General features: G+C 37.5%; 1 long non-coding RNA gene across 1 annotated transcript; it reads right to left on the reverse strand.

The window, feature by feature from the left end:
• Positions 1–5,031: 5,031 nt before the first annotated feature.
• On the reverse strand, positions 5,032–16,380 carry LOC310732585. The gene is made up of 3 exons (XR_014535518.1): positions 16,240–16,380; positions 13,498–13,561; positions 5,032–5,327 (listed from the first exon to the last, which is right to left on the reverse strand). It is a non-coding gene; the product is annotated as an uncharacterized lncRNA (long non-coding RNA).
• Positions 16,381–18,487: the final 2,107 nt, after the last annotated feature.

The raw sequence follows: 18,487 nt of genomic DNA on the forward strand, positions 1-18,487 counted from the left end.
GGAGTTTTTCCTTGCCACAGTCGCCACCGGCTTGCTCATCAGGGACAAACTTACTTATAAAGAACATATTCACTTTTAATCACCACATTATCTGTGTAAAGCTGCTTTGAGACAATGTTCATTTTTAAAAGCGCTATACAAATAAAAATGAATTAAATTGAATTGTGTCAAAGAAGAGGGCAAAACACTACTGGTAGTAGCAAGCTAGTCGATAATGTGTCTATATTCTAACATTACACAAGTTCATCTTCTTATGTGCATTACTTCTTGTTTACTTGTTTACAGACTGTAGATTTACAGCTGTTGTGCATTTATCCATAGCTAGTTTCAAGATAATAATATTTTGCGATAACTAGTAACTAGTAGAATGTGCTATAAGGCAAGCTATTCTATTTAAATTTGTTAAAATTTGGATCAATAAAACTATTATATTGAATATACAGTAATATAAATTATAAAGATGTATATTGAATATAAAGTTCATATTGAATTTTAAGTTAATTTTATTTGTCTTTAAAACCAACATTTTTGGGAAGGTCAATTCCAAGTGGTTAAGTTTTGTTTTCTAACGCAACTTTACATTAGCTGTGACAAATGTCACTGACTCTGACAATTTCAAATAATCTTTATATAAAAATATTGTTTTTCTATTAGTTTTATTTGTTATATGTAATATGTAATGTTACTATCACCCAATAAATCAAGAAAACTATCTTTATTACACCAAGCATAGTTATCATTAATCAGATTAATTTTGTCCAAACAAATGTACAAAATAATCCTTTGTTATTTAAATAGGGTTATACTCTACTTTTTAAGCTACTCAAAATTTAGTGCTAATGTCTGTCTTTTGTTAACATTCAAGTTAGCTTACTAGTAACATTGCTAGTCTATATTCCATGTACTCCATGTACAACCAGTATTGTTTTTTTATTTGATCGTGACATTTTTGCTTACAAATATCTATTGGGTTTTTTTGTCTTAAAAAAAACAACAACAAAGGAACACACATATCAAGTATCATTGTCAAAATCGTCTTAAATATATGTATTTTTCAGCTGGCTGTAGACAATGCTTTATTGTCAGTAAACATTACTTTAAAGCCAAATTAGAAGTAATTTTTCATTGAAAAAATTTATTGTCAAAGAAAAACAAGGTTTGCAGAACAATTCATAGTTTCATTTATAATAGCAGCTTCCTTTGTCACATTGACTTGATCAAAGTAAAGTCTGATGAAGCAAGGTTTTTTACATTTAAAAACTTCTATTAATGAAAGATTGAACAATATCTTGTCCTTCAACAGTAACTTCAACAGCTGCATTATATTTGTCTTGGAAACGTAATGCAAACTGTAAAATAAACACAGTATGTTTTACACCCAGAAACTTGTGAGGAAAATTTTGACTTGTGCTGGCACTTATAAGCTGGAAACAATCAGGTCTTTTAATGATGCAGATTGATTAGTATTTTTCAAACAGCCTTGTTCTGATCAACCTAAAATTTCTATCAGACTTCTTTCAGCTACAGTATAATTGAAGGCTTCCATGATATGAGCCAATTGCACCTGCCTTACAAACTGAGTGAAACATTAACCACTCTTGAATTTCCATTAAAAGATGGACATTAAGAGAGTTGTGGTTGTGCTGAATACCAAATATATCCTCTCAAGAATTGCCATATAAAAACAGCTAGTGCCTATATTTCTAGACCAAAACTATTGGTGGAATAAGTGCTTTGCTCAGTATGCTCCCATTAAGCAAACATTACAGTCACTTTTTAATTGTGATTCAGTTAAGGAGCAGCATGAGCCATTAAAGGCCTCTAGTTTGCATTGTAAAATAAAATGTTTTAGAAGATATTTAAGATGGTATTGTGGGAACATTACAACAAAGATAAAAGATAAATCATTAGCTTCTATGTTAGCCAGTAAGGACTACATCCATGACTAATGACCTTTTTTCAGGGTGATTTTTCATTTGACTTTGCTTTATTTATGAGCAATTTTGTAAAAAATCAGAAATAGTTCGTAAATGTAGAAAATTGTTAAGCAAAAATGTCTGGACAATGACAAACAAGCATTGATAAATTAGATGGTCATTCTCAGAACTGGTGTTTCGCTAGGCTGGTGGCTACTTTGATGGGTGATAAGATTAATGATTCCATGTGCCAATGGCTTGTTTTATGCTACTTAAACAAGGCAATGCAAAAAGTGTCAATTTAACAATTCGCATGCCACACTAAAGGTGAAAAGAAAACTAGCTTCTCCAAGCTTTTTTTGGTGCTGGCAGTTTATTTTCTACATGTTGTGGATGAGGGAGAGATTTGTAAAAAGAGGGTCTGTACCAAATCATTTCCAACTTGGAAATACTGTTGCTTTTGTTTCTTAATAGAAAGAAAGTGTCTATTAAAGGTGCAATTTACAAAAAGAATATATATTATGTTTAAAATAGTGCTGGCTTGACCACATAGATTGCTTTCTAAGGTTTACTCCACCACTTTTGCCATTATAGAGAAACACAGTGTAATGGAGCACTGCATTACAGACATTCAGACATTCATGTCATGTAAATAAATGATTTGACTAAAGTAAAAAGCACAATTTAACAAGTTTCTTTTACTGCAGCCACAGCTGCAATGCCTACATCTTCTCTAGCAGAAGCATCAATATTAACCACATAAAGGATACCAAGGATTGTGCATTTTTTTTCATGCATTATGGCAAACTTGGGCATTTCAAACTAAAGCGAATTGTGGGGTTTTTTTGTGCAAACTGTACAGAAAAGAAAACACAAATGTATAAATGGTTGATAAGAACTGTTTTGAACTGTTTTGGCTGAATTTTCCTCACAATGTCCAGATTTTCTTGAAAATCCCATCATGTGAATGTCCTTGTAAGTATATCTGCAACCAAATATTTTTTTTTCTCCTTGGTCAGCTATTGTGGAATGGAAATAACAGCTATCAATTCCACAGTCAAAGAACAAGAAAATGCTGATGTGATTCTATGCCTGTTTGAGGGCCTTGGAGTAAGCAAGTTGATTGGTTAAAGCAACCTGAATTTGAAGATACCAAGAGCCTGCACTGTTAATTTTTGCAGGCCTTACAGCAGTTACCTTTAATCCCGGTAACGTGATCTGATTGGATAGAAACTCCAACATTAAATTACACTCTGGTGCTCCTTGCACACCTAATAAAAACGCTAGAAAATTAAGAGAATATAATATTGGGAATAATTGTATACATATTTCAGGACAAAAAACATGTAAAATGCTGAGTCGGTTATTGTGATACTTGAAATATTCCTGGCCAGTTGCAAAAGAAAAATGCTGCATGACTTAGGGTCTGTTTTTTTTCAGAAACTATTGGTGAAGATGCCATCTGATTTACAGTCTGCAGTTTTAAAAGGCAAAAGAGCAGACAGTGAGCTGTTATAGACAAAAGGAGAATATATTGGTTCATTCTGATACCTAATGTCTAAATGTTGCAGGCCATATAGCAAACCAGCATCCCAGAGTTTTTTACAATTACTTGTAAATGGATAGACATTATTGTACATGGATCTGATTCAATCCTGATGCAGCTAGAGACAACAGTAGAATATGCAAATCGAAATATATACCCAAGCAATTCAAAGAGCCCAGAGAGGCTCAACAGAAATCAGCAAGCTGAGCAGTAGCCTATGCTAGTAATGGATGCACAGGAATTCAGCCAGCCTTTAAATGCACACGAAACTGGTATGGAAGAGAAATGAAAATACGAAAATGTTCCTCAGTAGCTGAAAAAGGAGAGCTCATGATATTAATAGAGACTACTAGCTGTCCTTAATGAAAAACAATTAATGCCACACCAGCTCCTTTCCAGGAGACCTGTAAATTAAATGGCCATTCCTTTTCAGAAAGAAATACACTATACAGACAAAAGTATTGGAATACATGTTTTCTTTTTTTTTCAGTCATACCTGGGTGTTGAGTTTTTTGGCTATTGAGCTTTGACCTCCACCATACCGAACTCCCTTGGGATAAATTGTATAGTTGATGCCTTTCCAGATCTTCTCACCCTACTGACTTTACAAGCTGCCATTGTGGCTGAATGGGCAAAATATTCAAAATCACATTCCACAATCCAGTGGAACATCTTCCCAGACGAGAAGAGGTTATTGTAACAGCAAATGTTGAAACTGAATACAATGACATTGTACCTACCAGCAAGCAACTGTTAAAGACATACAACAAACAAACAAAATCCTCATACTGAGGTAATTAAATACTCCGTAAGGTGTCAGATTATGTATAATGATCTTTATAATTGTTGTTTTACTACCAAAAAGGCCGTAACACTGTTCAATACGAATCCTGCAGTATATGTATGAACTGTATGATCTCTATTTACATCTGCTTGGGATTTATTCATTCAACCATCATATGGAAGCAGAGCAATTCTTGAAATCATTGATATACAGGTCAAGTGCTTTATTTCGTATTTACATGAAACATCAAAATATGAAAAATGTGACACTGATTGTCGGAAAAAAAAACCTTGTGCCAGATGAACAAGTGTGTGTTTTTCAGCAGCTGCTGATCTCCTGAGATTTTAACACAGCATAGTGTGAAATAAATAAAAGAAACCATCCCATTCAGTTTCTGTTCTGTGCTCAGAAACACCTTGTTGAAAAGATAGGTCAGAGGAAAATGGCCAGGCTTATTTTATTTGACAGAAATACTCTTTGCTGAGCAGAAAAGCATAAAATCTTTGCCCACTGCAGCCTCAGATTCCTGTCCTTAGCTGACAGGAGTGGAGTACAATATGATTTTCTGCTGTTGCAGCCCATCCAGTTGGACTACATTTTAAGGAACAGGCTGCAGATGTAGATTTTCATGTGTCCCCATGCTAACTAAATTTTTCTGCTCTATGGTTTTATTCACTGAAACATTCACAAAGGAATTATTGGATAGGATTTATGGCTCAATGGTTCCGCACTGGAAGAAAGAGAGACAGGCAAAAGTTCTCTAAGCAGAGCCTTCTTTATTTACTTTCATTTTCACCCCGGCGCTTTTCTTTTCAGTACTCACGCCGGGGCTCATTCTCAGTCCTGTGGTTTCGGGACGCCTTTGCAGCTTACGTCTGCCGGCGCCAACCCGCGGATCGTCCTGCCTTCCTCCGGCGTCCACCCTCCACAAGCGCCTGCCTGGGCTTTGCTCAAGGACCAGCACATCTTTCTCCAGCGCCCGCCCACGCTCAGTCACAGTCAGCGACCCTTTTACCCGCCTCTGCTTGGTGGCTCTCTCTCGGAGGTTGGCATCTCTCTCCTCTTTATTGGCATTGCTGAACTGAAACAGAGTGCACTGATTAGTCTTACCGCTCATTTTGTCCGGCTCCACCCTCAACTCGCTCACTGCTGGGACATACATATTGTAATTGCCAATTTTCAATGACAGAAATTTTTTTCTAAATATACTGATCAGTAAGACCACAGCTTCACTGATCAGGGCAATGCTAACAGGCCTTTGTGAGTATTAAGAGTGCTCTTTCATGCTCTGATTAGACCAGAGCTTCCCTAAAGTCACTTAAAGGATGCCAACAAGTCAACATGCCAACATTATTCATTGGTATTTAATATTACCATCTTTTAAGTTCACAATGGTCCCCAGGCCAGAAAGCAGATGGAAATAGCTGATTTTCTTTCCCTTTGGGGTGGAGTCAGTCAAATGCTGGATACCAACCAGTGTTCCTTTTTATTTTGAACATGTAATTTAAAGCTTTACATGGGCACTTACTTAGGGAGCACCTCACCACAACATCAAGTTCTATTTTTAGCTTATGCACTTGAATTCTTTAATTAAAGCAAAAAACATCTGATTTTTCATCACCTGGCCATTTATATTTTTCTAAAACATGAATAATTCAGAAAATACCTTTTTTATTATTGCTTGTTAATATAACCAGCCACTGACCTAACTTAAAGTTACTGTGTATAGATTGACTTTAATGCTATATACATGCAAATATTCAAAATAAAATTAGGAAAACAGAAATATTCTTCTGACATCTAATTATTAGCAAGGTTGTAAATTCAAGACCCAACACTTCCAAGCTCCTACTGTTAAGAGTCCTGAGCCAGACTCTTAACCCTCAACTTTCCATGTTTCCCCTCCAAGCAATTACATGGAAACAAAGGAATTTTACTGTAGAAATATAATGTATAAAATCTCCTTTCTGCTGTAGGGAGACCATCAATATACTGTAGGTTAAGACATTAAAGTGTTTCTTTTCCCCAGCATTTTACTTGTATTTAGTATCACCAACAGTTCCCATCACTCTCACGCATCAAACCACAACTCTTTTTCTGGAGTTTAACACATACTGTGGCGAAATGAGGGATAAATATGTGTGGGAATAAAGAACAGCTGTTTACAATCTGTTAAGGCCACACTTCTGGGTGCTAAGACAACACAACCAATCAAGCACATAGCTAATGTCCAGCTGTTTTTATGCTTTCAGGGAATCTGTGCTTAGCAGACCAACACAAACCAGAACTTTGGAAAAAATACCCTACTAGCGCATAAAAGGTTTATGGATAACTATGGATAAACAGGCATGTGTGTGTGTGTGTGTGTGTGTGTGTGTGTGTGTGTGTGTGTGTGTGTGTGTGTGTGTGTGTGTATGTGTGTGTGTGTGTGTGTGTGTGTGTGAAGAAACAATATAAGGGTGATGTAAAAAGTTTTTTCATTTACAAACATCTCCAAGTCACATCTCTTTTGCAAACTAACTGTTAACTATCCAAGGGACCATTTGCTTAGTATTCTTAAGCCATCTCATGTAAGAGCTTAGAAAAAGCTACATGTTCTAACAACATGAATATCCTTGTGAAGTATTTAAGCAATGTATTTCCTGCAGCCAGTGGGTAAAATTATGGATATTGTGGTAAAAGTGTTGGATTAATCGTACAGCTGTTATCAAAAATGTTTAACACATGTAACATTTTGTTACATGTAACATGTTACATATGGATAGAAGTTCATATTTGTTTAGTTTCCCAGAATTCTTAGTTATCGGTTAACATGCAGCGCTTTACTGAATAGTTCCCTTTCAGGAACTTAAGCTGCATCAAAACGCTTTGGGAATGCTTCCGCGTTGCCCACGTTTTAAAACACGTGTGTAATCAGTCCAATGGAAAGTGCGGTGCATATTCTGCGCATACTCTGCGCCGCACTCATAGCACCATGCACATTGTGCTCGCATGTCTATGTGAACGATCTGCTCCCAGAGAGCACTCCTCGAGGGAGGTGCTCTCACTCCTCGTGGTTCTGGCCCCGTTCTCGCTGAGGCAGAGTGGCACACTGGTTCCTGGGGCTCACAGATGGACCTGGAAGAGGGATTCGAGCTGGGCTTGTCCCTTTCTTCTTTCTCACCTGCCTGGTCCAGCACTCGCTCGCAAGTTGGAAGCTCCCCTTTTGGCAGTTTCTTCACCTTGTGACGAGAGCATTCAGCTCTGCCTCCCTTCCTCCAAGGAGGGGGGGTGCTCTGAGAGCTAGGCTTTGAGGAGATATTGGAGGTTGTGACCCGCGCCGTAGCCAAACTTACTGCAACCTATGTCACAACCTCTGCATCTCGGTCTGCCCTTCTTTCCGGACCTGCACACCGTGGTGTACAGATCCTGGGCTAAGCCATATTCGGCCCGCCTCTTTAGTTCAAATCCTCATTGTACTCCAACATTGTGGGACTGAACGAGTGTGGTTAGGGGTTGACGACCCGGGTTGTCACTGGCTATCTCTCTCTGGGATGCATTGTCCCTTAAGACCCTGACATGGTCCACAAAGCCTCTTCATAACATGTCTGTGCTAGTGGGTAGGGCTTATGCCTCAGCAGGTCAAGCCGCTTCATGCCTGCACACCTTGGTGGATTTGGCTCTTAGGGCCACAAAAGAGACCGCTGTGGCAGTCTACAGCATCCTCCATTTCCACCCAGTGTTATAGCGAACCTGGAGAACTTGTGGCCTCCAAGGCTCCTAGAGCTGCACCAGAGCATAGTCCCGGCTCTAGGCATACCAGAGGTCAGTCTCAAGAGACTGATACCCTTAAGAGACTCCCTGGCAGCCCGGAAGTTCCTGAGGTTCGCTTTTGGGGCCAAAGTGTACCAATATCGGATCCTTCAATTTGGTCTTGCCCTCTCACCCCGCACTTTCATAAAGTGTGTGTCCAATGAGTCCTCTGGTCACCCCGCTCCTTTCGGCATCAGAGCGCACTCAACCCAGATTCTGGCATCCTCTAAGGCTTGGTCCTCTGGAGTTTTCCTCCATGACATCTGCGATGCTGTGGGCTGGTCCACCCCGCTGACCTTTGTCAGGTTTAATAACCTTGACCTCAGTGCCACTCCTGGCCCCTCTGTCCTTCGATCTAGCTGTGCTCTTACACACTAGGCAGGGACTGGTCAGTCTGGCGGTATTGGACACTCGTTCCAAAAGCGTTTTGATGCAGCTCAAGTTCCCTTTCAGGACATAACCTGGTTCCCTGGGGGGAACGAGACGCTGCGTCTCCAGGCCACATTGCCAGCATCCCTGCAGAACTTCCTTCTTCTTTTAGAAGCTTCACTCCATGTGCTTTTATAGCATCCTGGCCATGACGTCAGCCCGGCGGTGACACTGCGCTTTCTATTGGACTGATTATACACGTGATTCAGAGTGTGGACAGCGTGGAAGCATTCCCAAAGCATTTTGATGCAGCGTCTCATTCCCTCAGGGAACCAGGGTTACATATGTAACCTGGAGACGAACACAAAAACTATAAAAAACTATAATAAATATCTAAAATATACTACAAAAATGTGTTCCTATAAAATAATGCTAAATCAATAATACAATAAACAAATTAGCACTTTCAAACAGTCACTTAGAAGTAAACTTTTATACAATTTCTCGTAGTCCCACAGACTTTTATGTACTCCATTTGTCTGGTGATTTATATAATGTCACAAGCCTGAGATGAAGATTTTGGTGACAGAAAAAAATACACTACTATAAACACTTCTGTGATAAGAAGCAAGGCAAGGTGAAGTATTACTGAACTGTAAGGATTATGCAAAAAGGCGAATCCAAAAAAAAACAATGTACTTCTATAAACCACTTCACGAGTTCACGTGTTTCATGTTTTTCACATTCACAGATATGATTGTAACACTTGTAAATATCCTCACAGTTCAATGCAATCTTGTCTTTTGTTGTCTTTAACTGTTTTCTTTTGCCATCATATTTGGTCATGCTTATGTTTAGTTTGATGCTACCGGTTATTTAATATTTTCTTTGTCTTTGTTTTTGAGATTTTTGTAAAAATTTTCTCAGTTTATACTTTTGCTCATTATTTAAAATTCTCTGCACTTACATCAGTCCTCGCTTTCCTTATTATTGCATGACACAAATACAGTCGAGACTTCAAGCAAGTATAAAATGCTCAAATTATGTTCCAGCAAACTGAATGATCTTGCAGAATGTTTTGCAATTATTTAATCATTCAATTTTGCAGCACTATATGCATTTTTTAAAGTGTGACTTTATTTGAAGTCACTACGACTTAGCTCAGCCGCATTACACCTTTTCCCATTAATAAAGCTAACAGGATGCTGAAGAGTAAGCATTGAGATCGTATCCGAGTTAATCCTGCTTGTACTGATTAAACTGAAATGTTACACAACAGGGGGAATGGAGCTGAAGTGTATTTGCCCGGGTGTAAAAAAAAAAAAAAAAATAAATAAATAAATAAATAAATAAAATTATATATATATTATATATATATATATATATATATATATATATATATATATATATATATATATATATATATATATATATATATATTTATATGATAATGAAATGTCAAGTCAAGCTCCATTGTTGTCCTAAGAAGGCCAATTCTCCCCTCCCTCTGTCTCTATTTTTTACCTCTTTGTGGGTCTCTGACATTTAATCTGATGTCTTTGGGGCAACATGCAGGGGTTTGACTTTTCCACCTTGATAGTCCACACCTGTGGTGCTTTACTGCTGTGTTTTTGCCTTCTTGTACAAAACTTTCCACAATATTTTCCCTTCTTCAACCAAATAGTTATCCAAGCAGTTATAAAATCGTATTAAAGGTTCGTGCAAAATAATACATTTGTTACAAAGTTCATACTAATGCAGAAATGTTACCAAATGTAAAACCTGTTATTTGAAATAAATAAAGGAAAAAAATCTACACAAATAATGGTTATTTAGAAGGCTTCCCAGAATTTTTTTCTTTGGGAATAAAGAAAAAAAAGATTGTTTTTTTGAATTCTTCAATTCATCCAGGCACAAGCTAACCGTTAGATTTTACAACAATACTTTATTAAAACCAACAATATTTATTAGCATATTTTGCAAAATAATAATAATAAAAGATATTATTAAAAAAAGATTTAAAAAAATGTCCCACACACATCATTGTTTAAAACCATTAATGAACATCTGTTTCAAGGCATACTCGTTAAATTCATATTTGATTAGATGAAAATAATAAACATTTATTGCCTACTCTTTTTTTTTCAGTAGGTTTAAAAATACTGTACTGTCACTACTGAACATTTACTTGTTACTATCCTGCGTTTACACTGTTTAAGTAACTTAACTCCAAAAATGAAAGTCACTAGTAGAGCTTTTTCTGCATTTACTGCTGTTTAACCTGATTTCTGGGTAGTCTTAGTAGAGCAATGTTCAACTTCACACCTATAATCTGTCTTTTTTTGGGAACTGATGTGAGTCAAAAATATATTCAGTAGCAATCGATAAGCCAATCTTAACTCCTGAGTGGTGCAACAGAAAATCATATCACCCTATAACCCTACCTCAAATCCTTACAACATTAATGCTGGGAGCCAAGGGAGCAAAACTGGACATGATCTTTGAATGGGAGAAATGGCATATCTCTCCGCTGTCAATCATGGGCATGTGTTTGCTTATTTATGCAAAAGAAAGCAGATTGAGCTTTTCCCCATGTGTGCTACACCGCTCTGTAAGGCAGCATGCGCAGCAGTTCAAAAACGATTCTGGCTTCACTTGCCTCAGAGGAAACGTGTTAGCCTTCACCCTCCTTGGTTGGTAATGATAGTGGAGAGCTGGCTGGAGGATGGGAAATGACCAACTCTAATTTATGAAGAAAGAAAGGTGGTGGGGGATTTCATGGATGAAAAAAAAAAAAGGGGGGGGGGGGGCTTGGGGGGGTAGCAGGGATGAAATGGCCAACTGTCCAGCCCATTCTCACCTGGAAATCAAATTATTTATGCTATTTGGTTATTACATTTATTTTACTCTGGTTAGTAAAATACAGTTTGAATAATTGGTTTGATTTATTTTATTGGGATATGTGTGCATGTGCTCACATGTATTGCTTTGCTTCTAACAGCTTATATTTAAATATACTACAGCCTACTGTGTCACGTTATTTCTATTACTACTGATGCTACCAACCCTCTCTTACACTACTCAGTTGTCTAATTAGAAGTAACTGCATAATTAATATTATAGCGGCCACCAACCTACTAAATCCTTTCACTGCAGCTGTGTCCACTGTGACAGTGTAAAATCTGTAAGCCAATACTACAATGCAGTGAGAATTTATGATTTTGTTATTACTCTGTTATTACATCAAACTAACACTAATTCCAGTACTATATGTATAGCAAGAAAAACACATTCATATACACACCTGCACACTAGAAGTGTCATTTTTATCTTCTGGAGTTTGATATGCAAGCTTTGATGCAGTTTTTGAAAAGCAGGCATTACTACCGAGACTCTAACCTGTCAATCGAAGTCATACAGAACAGATCAGATACAGCAGTTGTAGCAGCGATGCAACTATTCAACAGAACCTTACATAACATGCATAAAATCAGCACAACGTTATATATGGTTAAATTGCACACACACTGCATTGCACTTGATTCTGTCAAATCAATATCTGTCACATCTAGGGCTATGCTGAAGAGGTGAAAGTTCAAGAAAACCTGTCATGCTTTCACACTGTGAAGTGTGTACAAGTTGGAGACGCAAGAAAGAGGAAGGGGTTTTCAAATATTTACAAGCGAAAGGGTTTCCCCCATGTAATTCATCATTGTGGCAGAGTGATAGAAGGAGTAATACAAAAGGGAGAAAAAAGAAGAGAAAGAGAGATAGATTAAAGCAAAAAAGAAAGCAGAATGAAACACAGGGAAAGGGTATACGTATGCAGAATGGTGTACAGACCCAAGCTCGCTAGTTTGTGCAGATGTTCTCCCACTTTTTTTTTTCAAAATTTAATGAGCCAAAATATTACCCAAGAATTCTATAGTTTTCTCTGGCTATTCCGACATTAAGTTGTCTAACTGCTTTTGAATGCACTTTATTTAATTTTGTGTACAATGTAGGAGATCTTTGCTTTAGTTTCCTGTGTAATGGCAAAGCTGCTCATTTCTGCAACCTTATAGTGACAGAGATGTTTATGGGCTACACATTGGTTCTGTTCTTTATCTTCTATTTGAGTGTTTCTTAGATCATTCAAAAGCTGCTTTACCTTAACAAAGATTGTTACATGTCTGCAATTTTCCCAATCAATGTCAATATCTCATATAATGACACCCGGTGCAGTTTAAAAAATATATGCACACACACATTTACCTATGTTTTTTTTTTTTTTTTATCTTTGTTTTTTAACTACATAGAAAATAACAAATCAAGCAGAAAGGTGGGCAGAAAAAAGTAAGGAGGAAGTGAGGAATTAAAAGATCAATATATTTTATTTATCACATATATATCACAGCACAGTAATTCTACTCACATATCCCAGCTTGTTACGAAGAGCACAGGTTAGACAGGATACTGACCCTGGAGCAGAGAGGGTTAGGGGTTTTGCTCTGGGGCCCAATAAAGGCATCTTGGCAAAGCTGGGGTTGAATCCTCCAACCATCTGATCAGCTAACTTAAAGCATTAAACAGTGAGCCACCAAGAAACAGTGTGGAAAGGGGAAATGGGATTGAACAATGAAGAAACAGCCAGAAAGTAATAACAATAGTCAATTATTAAAAAAAAAAAAAGCTATGGGGGGAATTAATGGAATAGAACATGGAAAGCTGTGTCACTGTGTGTGTTTGCATTGTGTGCTGACTAAACTGGCATCCCAACCTTTGTGTATTCTTGCCTCTTGCCCAGTTTTCCCAGGGTTTGCCCCAAATTCTTCATGACCCTGTTAAAACCGTTATTGAAAATGAATGCATGAATGAAATAGAGAAAAGATCAAGGGGGTATAAGGAATTGGACACAAAGACACAAACATTTAAATTGGGGAGAAAACTGAAACTGTAAAAAATAATCTATGAAAAAAGGATAGGCAGGACCAGGTTACACCATGGAGGTATAGCACCACCTACAGGACTTTACAACTGCAGCACAGCCAGGCGTACATGCACGTCGTAAAACTGCACTGTGATAAATTATTAAAAAATGTCACACTCACTTGATGTAGCCTGTGTCTTGCTCTGGTCCTGTTGAGTCCTCTCTTTGTCTCTTCATGACTGAAACTTTAGCACAATTAGAACAGAGACAGCCAAATCAACCACACACTGCCAAATCCTTTACACACTGCAGGAGCACAATGACAGAATCATAACTCAATATAATGTCTCACATTTATAATACTTATTGACTTGTCCTCAGCTCTGTGCTATATCTTTTTCTCTACTGCTGTATTAGTGTACAGATTTTTACACCATACATATTAGAACCCTACATAGCTGGCGTGACATGAGTGGGAATAAATCTTTAATAGGATGTCAATCTTTCACAGGGCACCACAAACACACACACACACACACACACACACACACACACACACACACACACACACACACACACACACATACATTCACACCCTTATTCACACCTACAGATCATTCAGCCTAGCTAATCCACCTAACCCGTTTTCATTTTTGGACAGTGGAAGGAAACCCCCTGCAAAACACAGGGACGGGGGAACCTGAAGCTATAAGGTGGTAATGCTAAATGTAAACGCTTGCAGAAATAATTTTTCACATGGTGAGCATTGAACATAATATATAGATTGTTTGATTACTGGTTTTACACTTTTTTACATTTGCATTTACATATAATTCCTTTTGGCAGGAAAATAACATCAATAGAAATAACAACTCACTGCAGGTGTGAAGCAAAATTCTCTCAGGATCCCAAAGTCTAAAAACAACTGAAAAGTGCAGCACAGGCCAAAACAAATAAGGTATCCATCATGGCAGCTTCCAACAGTGCAAGGCTATATCTGACTTGCAAAGAAAATCTCCAACTGCTAAAGTGAGAAAACTTTAGCAAACAGAATATGTCAGTTTGAAAAAAATACCAGGCAGAGTTCATAAACAAATAGTCTAACATCAAAAAGTTAAGAAAAAATAAAATACCAAAGAAGGCTCATAACGTGTCACTGAAAGTCTAAAATTATGTTAGCGTAAATCCTACACAGTAACTCTTCAACTAGTAACTTTTCAACTTTTTTTGACCTGAGCTCCATCGTGCTTGCAAAAAAAAAGCCTTCAAGTGAAACAGGCATATGGAACACACTAAAGAATCCACATGGTTGAATAAACACCCATGGTGTTGATTTAACACATTCAGAATTTTAATTTGGGTCCAATTGGACATATATGATATCATGGAGTGTCTTAATACATCACTGGGTGTTCAAAATTGGGGATTTTAGCCTGGATAGAACAATTAAAATATCTAGTATATACATAAAAAACAATTAGCTCATTGCAGACTTAGGCTAAATGCTTAATGGCTACCTTGTCTGTCTCTGTCAGTGAGCTTTTGTGAGAATCTAAAAGAAGATCCAGAAAATAACATTGTATGATTTTTTAATAATTACTTAATGCTTCCAATCTCCAATCACTTTATTGTTGTCTTGGCATTCAGCTAAACCTTTTTGATAACATTTTAATCAATCTGTCGGATCTCAACCCTTTTTATATTTACATTCAATTGTCATTGGTATTTTGTTATTTGGAAAAGGAGGTTGTGAACTTGTAAAGGTTATTTTTTTTTATCTTGCTTGAGATTTCTCCCAAGGTATAAAGAGCCCTATTTCTAAATGTAGGCTTATTTACAGCCAAATTGACACATATGCACACAATTTCACTTCAAATTATCACAATTGCCCAAACAGAAACTTTGAAACATCTTGACCTGAATTTCTTTCAGATTGTCATCTTGGTGAGTGGATTTAAGGTATGACCCTCTGGAATACTTATAGAATTGAAAGTGAAATCAACTATTTAAATTTGAACAAATGTGAACAAGTTAGATGTCCAAATGTCTTGCCAGAAGGGAGCATGATCTGTAGATTATTTTGTTTCATTTTGTAAAGGCAAGAGAGCTGACTATGAGCAGACACCAAGAAGATTTTGAGGTTAAATCCACATAAATCCAAATAAATCTGAAAATGCCTTTGTTTTCTATGTTTTGGCATTTTTTTTTCTACACTGAGCAAGTATTTTTATGCAACAAAAACAGATCCAAAACACTCTCTTAAGTGGATACAGGTGAATATGTTGTTTGCAAACAGAGAAAACAAAGATATCCAGAAACATTGGTGTATTTTTATTCATGTGATATTCAGTTTACCTGATGCCAATTTAAATCAAGTGAAACAGTCTTAGATTATGCCTCAAACTAATTAATCAGCAGAGAAACGTTTCTTGCTATAGTAAATAGAGGTACCAGTGCAATATGGAAGTCAATAGACATCTTTGTGAATAGTCATTGTAAAGTGGCACAGGCTTGCACTAATAATCCTAAATTGGTTAGAGAATTCCAGTTGGAGGAACGGGCTATTTTTACAGTACACAAGTTTAGGCAGGTGAGGCACATAGATACATAATTTTAAAGCAGTTATTAAAACTCAAGAGGTATTACCAAGAGATAAAACCCATTTTTCACAAAGTTGTATTTTCTGAGAGAAAAGAAAGATAAGGTGTTGAATAGATTAATTGGTGCAAGGATCATGTCCAAAATAGACTATAGTGAGTGGAAACTGAAGGGTCATTATTCAGCAAATTAGACTCATTGGATTCATATTTCAGTGAGTCATGGACCAAATTTTTAAAGGATTTAATCTGCAGGTACTGTTTTACTATGGCACTCTTATCACTGCACACTCACAAGAAGAATATATATTAGATTAAGTACTTACCCATTTGTAGAAGTATAATGTGCTTGTGAAATGGCAATCAAGGTCAAATTATTTCATTTTCTGGTCTCCTAATTGAATTTTTTTGATTTCTGAAAAATCCATGAAACTTACTGCAACCACTGTATATTTCAGGGAACAGCCTGCCACGCCTTCCCTAAACACTCCGCACGCTCGTAACGGCTCTCCATCATATTAAATACCGACACCTGGCGCTCATCACCACTTGGCCCCATATAAGCACCTACTCTTCCCATAGTCGTCGTCCGTTCTACTAGATCATTAAGGAGAACATTCTAGGACTAACCCTGTTGAATTATACACTGTTGCAATACTTTCCCTTTCTCAGATGTTCTGAGATTCATTGGACTTTGCCTTTCCAGCAGTATTGTCGGATTACATGGACTTTCACGGTACTGTGGGATTATACCTAAGTGTATGGTGTTTCTGGGTGCCTGATTAAAACCTCGCCTTTTGTTACGTCTCTCTGAACCCTGACAGCATAATTTATTTGGTTTGATGCATTTCATAAAGCCAGAGCATCTTTAGACCAACTTGTTGCATTATGACAATAATAGTCACCTGAAGCATGCATGTAATGTATCACTATGTCTTAGGTAGAGTGATTGATTATTTCATGGATAATGAAGAAGAACAAACCTGTAGCTTTTACTTCAAGTACATTGACTGGCGTCAAAAGAAATAATGCCCAAATTTACAATAAGGACCTATCAATAATTTATGAACTCAAAAAGTTCCATGAGTATCTCAATGGCCAGTAATGTACTTTGTTCACAAATTTCTGCTGGCTATTTTTGGGCTAAAAGTTACCAGTGCCAACACTGACAACTTAATATTCATTTACACTATACAATTACTATATATATATATATATATATATATATATATATATATATATATATATATATATATACAGTGAGGAAAAAAAAGTATTTGAACACCCTGCTATTTTGCAAGTTCTCCCACTTACAAATCATGTAAGGGTCTGAAATTGTCATCGTAGGTGCATGTCCACTGTGAGAGACATAATAAAAATAAAAAAAATCCAGAAATCACAATGTATTATTTTTAAACTATTTATTTGTATGATACAGCTGCAAATAAGTATTTGAACACCTGTCTATCAGCTAGAATTCTGACCCTTAAAGACCTGTTAGTCTGCCTTTAAAATGTCCACCTCCACCACATTTATTATCCTAAATTAGATGCACCTGTTTGAGGTCGTTAGCTGCATAAAGACACCTGTCTACCCCATACAATCAGTAAGAATCCAACTACTAACATGGCCAAGACCAAAGAGCTGTCCAAAGACACTAAAGACAAAATTGTACACCTCCACAAGGCTGGAAAGGGCTACGGGGAAATTGCCAAGCAGCTTGGTGAAAAAAGGTCCACTGTTGGAGCAATCATTAGAAAATGGAAGAAGCTTAACATGACTGTCAATCTCCCTCGGACTGGGGCTCCATGCAAGATCTCACCTCGTGGGGTCTCAATGATCCTAAGGAAGGTGGGAAATCAGCCCAGAACTACACGGGAGGAGCTGGTCAATGACCTGAAAAGAGCTGGGACCACCGTTTCCAAGGTTACTGTTGGTAATACACTAAGACGTCATGGTTTGAAATCATGCACAGCACGGAGGGTTCCCCTGCTTAAACCAGCACATGTCTTAAGTTTGCCAATGACCATTTGGATGATCCAGAGGAGTCATGGGAGAAAGTCATGTGGTCAGATGAGACCAAAATAGAACTTTTGGGTCATAATTCCACTAAACGTGTTTGGAGGAAGAAGATTGATGAGTACCATCTCAAGAACACCATCCCTACTGTGAAGCATGGGGGTGGTAGCATCATGCTTTGGGGGTGTTTTTCTGCACATGGGACAGGGCGACTGCACTGTATTAAGGAGAGGATGACCGGGGCCATGTATTGCGAGATTTTGGGGAACAACCTCCTTCCCTCAGTTAGAGCATTGAAGATGGGTCGAGGCTGGGTCTTCCAACATGACAATGACCCGAAGCACACAGCCAGGATAACCAAGGAGTGGCTCTGTAAGAAGCATATCAAGGTTCTGGCATGGCCTAGCCAGTCTCCAGACCTAAACCCAATAGAGAATCTTTGGAGGGAGCTCAAACTCCGTGTTTTTCAGCGACAGGCCAGAAACCTGACTGATCTAGAGAAGATCTGTGTGGAGGAGTGGGCCAAAATCCTGCAGTGTGTGAAAACCTGGTGAA

Source organism: Silurus aristotelis (genome assembly GCF_946808225.1).
Source record: "Silurus aristotelis genome assembly, chromosome: 10".
NCBI classification, from domain to species: domain Eukaryota; kingdom Metazoa; phylum Chordata; class Actinopteri; order Siluriformes; family Siluridae; genus Silurus; species Silurus aristotelis.